Source organism: Phyllostomus discolor, chromosome 9, assembly GCF_004126475.2.
Source record: "Phyllostomus discolor isolate MPI-MPIP mPhyDis1 chromosome 9, mPhyDis1.pri.v3, whole genome shotgun sequence".
Classification (NCBI taxonomy): Eukaryota; Metazoa; Chordata; class Mammalia; order Chiroptera; family Phyllostomidae; genus Phyllostomus; species Phyllostomus discolor.
Window position 1 is genome coordinate 88,944,516 of NC_040911.2, and position 8,109 is coordinate 88,952,624.

General features: G+C 51.2%; 1 pseudogene; it reads right to left on the reverse strand.

Annotated features, from left to right (window-relative positions):
• Positions 1 to 3,168: 3,168 nt before the first annotated feature.
• On the reverse strand, positions 3,169 to 3,652 carry LOC114507009 (annotated as a pseudogene).
• Between the last annotated feature and the right edge of the window lie 4,457 nt (positions 3,653 to 8,109).

An 8,109-nucleotide genomic window follows, 5' to 3' on the forward strand; every position in this document is an offset into this window, starting at 1 on the left:
TCCTGTCTTCCCACCTTTACCTTCTCACCTTCCCATATGCATCTGGTCACAGCTGCAAGGAGCAGTGGGAGCTTAAGCTGGAAAAGTGGATTGTGGTCAGATCCTAGTGGGACTTAAATGTCAGGAGCAGGAATGTGATCTTCAGCCTAAGGGCAGTAGGGAGCCACTGAAGTTTACAGAGCAGAAGCAGGATGCAGTGAAAGGAGGGGATTGAGAAAGAATGGTGAGGAGGAATGGTGAGGGCAGAAGCTGGAGCCACTGAGGCGAGACAACACAGGGGCCTGGGGGTCAAGTGACAAGGGTGGGGAAGGAAAGGCTGCGTCTCTCCCGAAACTTGTCTGGGAGACGCAGCTCCATCCCCAACTTCCACCTTGCCCGCAGTACCCAGCCAGAGCACCCCACCTTGCTGTGTGGCCTCAAACAAGGGCCTAACCTCTCTGAACCAGCAGTAAAGGAGAACCTAGGCCTTGGTGACACCTCCTGGCTTCCCAGCTATGACACTGCTGGCTCCTCCAGGCTTTCATCATCTTCCAGGCTGCTCCCGTTCAGAGATTAATTTGTTTACTCCCTTGCCTGGAGATGAACTGAGAGAACTAATCGTCCATCAGCCACAGCTCCCCCAACTCTGCACCGCCCAGCCCCAAATGTCCATTTTCTGGTAAAATATGTCCTCGTTGCTGCCAAAGCTGCTTGGAAAATGCTAATTTTACCCTCAAATTAAAATGTGTTCCTCATTTTAATAAAAATGAAGCGACCGGAAACATTTCCGTGGTACGGGAGAGAAAGATCTAACATAATTTTTAAAATGCCTTCAATCACGCTGCCGTCTGAACTATTGGTCTGTCCTCTCACCCTGACCCCCACCCCGATCTTCCCACCCCCTGAGGCAGCATTTACATTTCTTAATAACCCCTCATTAATATTCATGAGAAGGGGTGGGTAATAATGGCTGAGCACAGCGCACTAATTCAATTTCCACCCCCTCGGCCTGTTTACTTAATCACCAAGGGACCCGGGTTACTCAGTATAATTATTTATTCGGAATTAGATCTGGAGGCATCTGGACTGGAAACAGGGAACCAGGAGCAAAATGGAAATCGAATTCTCTTTGTCATTCCCCGCCTGGCCGCTGCCTCCTGACTGTCTGCCAAGGCTCCAGGCAGCCAGCAGGGCCTGGAGGACAAGCCTCAGGGCCAGCAGGGCTGTTCCTGAAAGGCACTGGCCTGTGCTGGGTTCAATGCACTCCAGATGCTCTGGCCCTGGCAGGAATCTCTCATCAAAGGTGGCCTAGGAGATTATCGCCAGTCCCTGCAGTGGGCCAGGCCACCGTCCCAGCGGAGAGTGTGTCTACAAAGTGGGGCCTCTGGGGGACCTGGGGGACCGGCCCAAGCTGGGCTTGTAACATCACCAAACACTTGATCACAGTCCCTTATAGAAGTGATTGACAAATATTTGTTGATTTGTTGACTGACTGATTCCTGAGCCTCCGTGGCCTCATCTGCAGAGTGAAGATAGGAACATCCACCGTGCAGGGTTCAGTGACTTCAGTGTAAAGAGATTTAGAGGATTTCAGTGTAAAGAATGCAAAGCTTTGAGCCCAGTACACACACATAGTAAATGCTCAGTTAACATGAGATAATGTTATTATTGTTATTGTCATTTGGCTGGCCTGGGAAGACCCAAGGAGCCTGGGTTTTGGAGGGAGCTCTGCTCCGAGTCTTGAAATGACTTCTCCAAGTTCACACAGCTAGTAAGGCCAAACCTCAATCTTGACTTTGCCTCCTAAAAGCTGGATGACTTTGGCAAGTTGCTTAACTTTTATGAGCTCAGTTTCCTCCTCTGTCACATGAAGATGATAATGGTGATCATCTACTGAATTGCTATGGAGACTCAGTGAGCTCCCTTGTGGAAAGCAAATACAGAAATTTAATAAAAAGGGCTATTGTGGCAGATGGGGTGGGTGGTAGTCAAAGCAGGGGGAATGGCATGAATGTGTGTATCTGTTAACTCATTTATTCATTCACTCAACATGTACTTGTATTCACTGGTCCCTGCTAGATGCCTGGCCCAGTGCCATGCTCTGAGAAGGAGCAGAAGCGAAGGCAATGCCTCTCCTTCTTACCAGCAGCTCTTGGCTGATAGGAAGGATGAAACAGGTAGGCCAGGTACTGGCACATGAGCAAATGCCATGGCTGTGAGGGGGCATTGGAAAGGTAGCTTCCAGCTCTGGGGTTTAGGAAAAGGAGACTGAAAGGACGGCATCGGGGGCAAGAATTTGGACCAGAGGGAGGAGGAAGAGCATCCTAAGCAGAGGGACCAATGAGAGTAAAGGCCCGAGAATGGGAATTTTCTGTTACTTGCAGCCGAAACCTCCCCAACTGCCACACTTTTGCCTGTGTGCCACTACTCAGATGGCACCTCTCTACCTGCACACTCAACAAACTCCTGCTCATCCCTCAAAGCCCAGCTCCAAGAGATCTCCTCCCACTTGTCCTGGCGAACCACAGCTCTTTCCTTGTGGTCTCCAGCACGGCGATCTCACCCCGTCCCAAGACTTCTCACACAGTGTCTCCTGCTTACCAGCGTCTCCAGTCCTCACTCCGCTGCCGCTCTGCTATGTATTGCAGGAGGAGTCGAACCCCACAGGCTACAGGCTTCTTGGAGGGCTGGCTTCCAGGTGGGTTTGGTCAATGGGAGGCCCTGGTGGGAGATTGGAAGGCAGGAAGAAGGGAGAGGAGAGGCCAGGGTATTTCTCCCTCTCAGCCTTAAGCAGCATCTCTAGCAGTGGCGGTGTCTCCTCCATTTCTCCAGCTCACCTGTAGCTCCATTGTTTCATATTGCACCAAATGACCCTGCTTCTGGGCTGGTGACACTACCCCCCTTCTATCCCTTAGGTCTAGGGTGGGTGGTGGTTCCTGCTGTTACTCATCTTCGGACTGCTTCACTGCAGCCAGTTGGCTTCCTAGCTCTTCCATCACCTTCCATTCCTGAAAGTTGCTCTTTTGTAAATCCTCAAGTGTTTCCTGATTGGACATTGACCAGTACACTTGCCTACCAGGGTATAAGTCCCTGGTGAAAAGGGCACCATCTTGTATCCTCAGGGTCTAGACACAGAGCAGCCACCAAAAAGTGAATGAATGAATGAATGAACGAATGAATTTTTTTTTCTAAGTAAGTCTGTGCTTTTATTGGCTACTTGAAAGGGATGAAGCAGGAGGAGTGGGTGGCCCAGTGCCGGGCCGACCATGCTTCGCTGGCTTAGAGGTGATGGAGAGCTCGCCCAGGCAGTGGCCAATCATCTCCGGCTTGACTTCCACCTGGCTGGAGGTCTTCCCATTGTACACGCCCACCGTGCTGCCCACCATCTCTGGAGGGATGGTCGTGTCCCGCAGGTGTGTCTTCACCACTTCAGGCTTTTCCGTGGGCGGTGCTTCCTTCTCGGCCTTGCGCAGGCGCTTTAGCAGTGAGTGCTGCTTCCTCCGAAGGCCAGGCCGTGGTCCAGCTGCCGCCCTGCCTGGCACTGTAGAGCGGCATCAGCTGCTCGTAGGACAAGTCAAGTAGTTGATCGAGATCCACGCCGCGGTAGGTGAACTTGCACAAAGTCCGCTTCTTCTTCTGTTCCACTTCCGTCATCGTGTGAGTTCTTTGGGAAGCCGAACAAATGAATTTTGATTGCATGACTATTCCAGCCAGGCTCTCCCGTTGCTTAGCAAGAGAAGAGGCAGAAGGGGAAAAAATTTCTCTCTGAGGTTAATATACATCTGTATTAAAATGACATCAGTAATAATAATAATAATAATAATAATAATGAAGTGCTTTGTAAAGTGGAGAAGGCTTTATAAATAGTTCTCCGCCTCTAAAGTCCTTTGCAAAGTGTAAAGTTTTCTATCCACATCGGCCGTACCTTTTCAGCCCAGTTCAGTTTTCCTGCTGCGGTGGCTGCGGGCCGGGAAGTTGAGAGGAGAAAAGGAAGATAATGGATTGGAGGCAACGTTGCAGCCAAAGAACAAAAGGCGGGAGGAGCTCAGGGAATAGCAAATGATTTAGTCATCACAGCCTCATTTAGGGAAGTCCCCTCCCTCCCTTTCTGCCTCCAAAGCACCTGCCTTCCAGGTGCCCAGCCAAGTCCCTGCATTAAGATTTCTCAGAGCTTGGGGCTGTGCTGCATGGTGGTCAAGACCGGGCAGCTTGTCTGCTGGACAAGGAGCAAAGGCTGAGGGAGGGGCATTTCTCAGTCCCTTGGGAACAGGAGGGCAGAAGAAACTTGGGATTCAGACAGAGTGAGTGAAGGAGAATTTCAGAGTTGCTTGTCTTAGGTTATGCTCCCCAAAAGAAGAGCCTGAGACAAGGGCTTGGGTACAAGTGATTGGAGGGGGGGTAGGGTATTGATCCCAGGAAGCAGGAGTGAGGGAGTGGGGAGACAGGGAAGGAGCCGATTGGTGTAGTGGGCAACTGGGGGGACCCTCTGAGTACTGTGCAGAGTTGTTCACTCAAAGGACAGAGGGCTGGAGGACTTAACCCAACAGCTCCCGGTCCCCCAGGGGTTGAGCATTGCTCAGAGGACATTAACATTCTGGTACCTCTGGGCTGTGCCTGTGGGTGGGCTGAGCAAAGGACCAGAGCTTCCAAGAAGGCCTTGAGGGGGAAAAACTAAGAGACTCCATGGGCACCGTGCACCATGGCAGCAGCTGCAGGGCTGAGGCCCAGGGCACCAACACAGCGTCTTTCACCCTCTGATATGCTTGGTGTTCTTCAGCCTGAGTGCCCAAGCTCTGTAACTAAGTAGCTAACTTACCTACTTACTTACTGTCTTCCCTTCCTTCCTTCCTTCCTTCCTTCCTTCCTTCCTTCCTTCCTTCCTTCCACAAGCACTTCCCCAGCAGTTACTGTGCACCTGTGCTAGGTGCTGGGGAGAATGTGTGAATAAGACAGACGTGGCCCTGATCTCATGCTACTTACATTCAAATAGAGGAGACAGAAATAGGTGTATATGCCAATTAATGAGATGCTTTCAGAGAGTGGTTAAGTGTTTCGAAAGGAAGAAATTGGGAGATGGACTAGAGAGAAGGCGTGGTGGGGGGAGAGAAGCTACTTCAGGCAGGGCTGTCAGGGAGGGTCACTCTGGGGAGGTGGGGGACCGGGAGCAGAGCCCAAGTGATGGGACGGAATGGGCATGAACGTCTCCTACCACTGGTGGCTTCTGTCTCAGTGGTTCTGAAAATCGGAGGTGTCAGGGATGGGTACAGTATAAATGTACTATTTACAGTATTTACTGCATTACAGTATAAATGTATTAAATGTTTTTAGTGCAATGTGGAGTTTGCCAAGTTAAAACATTTAAAAGCTGTGACCAACAATGACCATTTACTGTCACCATGAGAGGACATTTTAAACACTGCCCCCCTTTTAGGAAGGACGTGTCTCAGAATAAAGGCAGTTCATTAAGTAAAATAAACTAGCTTTGTCAAAATTCCCTTTCCTCCCCCCTCTCATTTTGGCCCCTGACTCTTAAAACTTCTCTCCATCTCGAGGCCCAGCTTGGGCTTAGGACACATTGTTCTCTTTGGATTCCTGGCTTGGCGATTATGGTAACAGGAAATGAATGCTCCATGGAGAATACAATACAATTTTACTTTTCTGCTACTTAGAGCAACCCAAATCCGATCCAATATTCTATTTTCAACACTGTTAGCATTATGGACCTAAGAAAGATACTTGGCCGAACGGACCCACAAACCATTTTTAAGTCCTAGTATTTGAAATGGGAAAAAGAGTAACATTCATGCTTTGCTGTTTGAAACTTAATTAAAAATATTTGTTACCATAAAAACATTGCGTAGATATGCCTGTGTCCATCGGGTTTTCCATTTGTAAATTCGGGGTGGGTAACTGCTTCAGTTCATCTCTAGAATAAGGGCCAGAAAGTCAGAGAACTTAGCCATTCAGTGAACGGGGGCAGAAAACCTGTGGAGTGCCCCTCCCCCCACTTTCACCTTCTCCGCCTGGTGAGCTCCTCTTCTATTCTCAAAATCCAGTTCACGTATCTCCCTCCTGGGCATCTCTCTGAAATCGGTCACTCTGCCTCCAGCTGCTGTTGCAGAGTGTCCTGCCCTGAGTACACCCCCCACCCCCCACATTGTGAAGGGTGGATCTTTCTGGGTGAGGGGAGTCGGTCCAGTGTCTGTCTTCCCTGCATTTTCCCAAAACTCTGCAGTGTGATGTGGGTAACGTGGAAACATAGGGAACAGGGGATTGTGAGCAGAAGAGAAAGGAAGAGAGGGAACGTTCACTAAGGATCTGCAGTCAGGCGTGGTACGGGTGTCATTTCCTTTGAAGCCCTCCCTCCTGTGAAGTCAGTGCCTGCCACTGTGCCTCCTGCCGTCCCTACACGCTGCCCTTTCCAGCTGTGACTCCTGCCCTCCCGGACCCCTCCCTTCCGTAGGGCCTGCTTTCCTCCTGTGCCCTGGACTCTACACCCAGCAGCTGGCAGCCTGAGGGTTTGTCCACCTGGCCTAGAAGAAGGTGGTCAGTGCCTCCAGGCCACACAGTTAGGGTCCGCCCTCGGGGCTCAGGGAGACAGAAATGCTCAGGTGAAGAGCCTGCAGGCCCCTTCCAGCCTTTAAACAGGAGACTCTCTTGTTCCAAGAGTTGTTTTGAGTTTTGTGAGGACAGCCCTGGAAGGCTGATTTTCCCCTTCCAAGATTCTAGAACTCTAAGATTCTACAAATGGGGGAGGGGGCTTCTGCTTCAGGATTTGAGTGGCCTCTGCCACCTTTCCAGAGGCCACACACCTCAGGGCCCCAGACAGACCACTTGGGTAAAGCCCCGACTAGTCCCTCTCTTTAGGTGTGCTACACAGAGTGAAGCCTCATTCATGATTGGTCTGTGGCTTGGCGAGCAGGAGGCTGCAAGCGGGAGGGGTAGGGAGGGTGCCCCTGGACGGACCCTCCTCTCCCTCCTGAGGAAGGAGCTACCTTGGCCAGCCTACAGGCCCCTTCCATGGCAGCACCCACATACTGCCTGGCCGTCCCCACGCCAGCCTCCCTTGTCCGCCCCTCCTGCTTCCCTTTTCCCGTTCTCCTGAGCAAAGAGGCAGTTCTCCCTCAGTAAGCCTTTGCCAACTGTCTACCAAATGCCACAGGCTGGGTTAAACATTTGACACCCATCACAGGTTGGGATCTCCATAAATAGAGTTTTGGGAGCAAGATATTGATTAGGGATCAGCACCAGTAAAAGGAAAGGGAGGAAGCAGACTTGGATAGGCAGAGAAGCCAGCTAATGCTGGCTCTGCAAAGCCTCAGCCAGCCCTGCGGGGAGCTCTGGGGTCAGGACTGCCTGGGTGAGCCTTTAAACCCTTCAGTCAGTCTCTGGATGCAGGCTGTCCTGGGAAGGGTGGGACCTCAGGCGAGGCAACTCCCTGACGCTGAGGCAGACCGGAGAGGGGTGACAGCTGGACACTGCTGAGGGCACTCCCCATGCTGGGCAGCAAGCCCTCCCCTGAAGGGCTGCCTGGCAGCACCTGGCTGTCTTCCACAATCACCACGATCTGGGAACCCCCACCACCACCCATCTGTGCAGGCATCAGCTAACCTGTTTTGCAGATGAGTTTGCAGAGGTTGAGCAGAGCCCAAAGCAGCTTCCAAAACAGAAAGGTAGAGTAAGAAGCTAGGTCTGTCCATGGCCATAGTTGTATGGTCTCCTCCCCATACTATAGGGGTCCTCTGCATAGGACCAAACAGTGGACAAGTCCTTATAAAGCACACAGATGTTCATATTCCATGGTGCAAAGCCAGTCACATGGCCAAGCCCAGCCAGCATCCAACGTAGGAGGGAACTCACCAGGTCACGGGTCCTGGGAGGCGTGGTTTACTGGGGGCCACCAAGGTAACAGTCTACCACTGTGCAGCTTACGTACCACCCAGAGAAGAGGGTCGGGTAGATTCATGAGCTGCCGGGGTATATCAGGCAGGATTCTTAAAAGAAACAGACACACTAATTGTAATTTCAGGAGAGTATAATAAAGGGACTATTTACAAAGGTGTCAGTAGTGTTTAGGGAATCCAACAAAGGATGGTGCAGTTCCTCTGGCCTAGTAATAGTAGGGGCTTT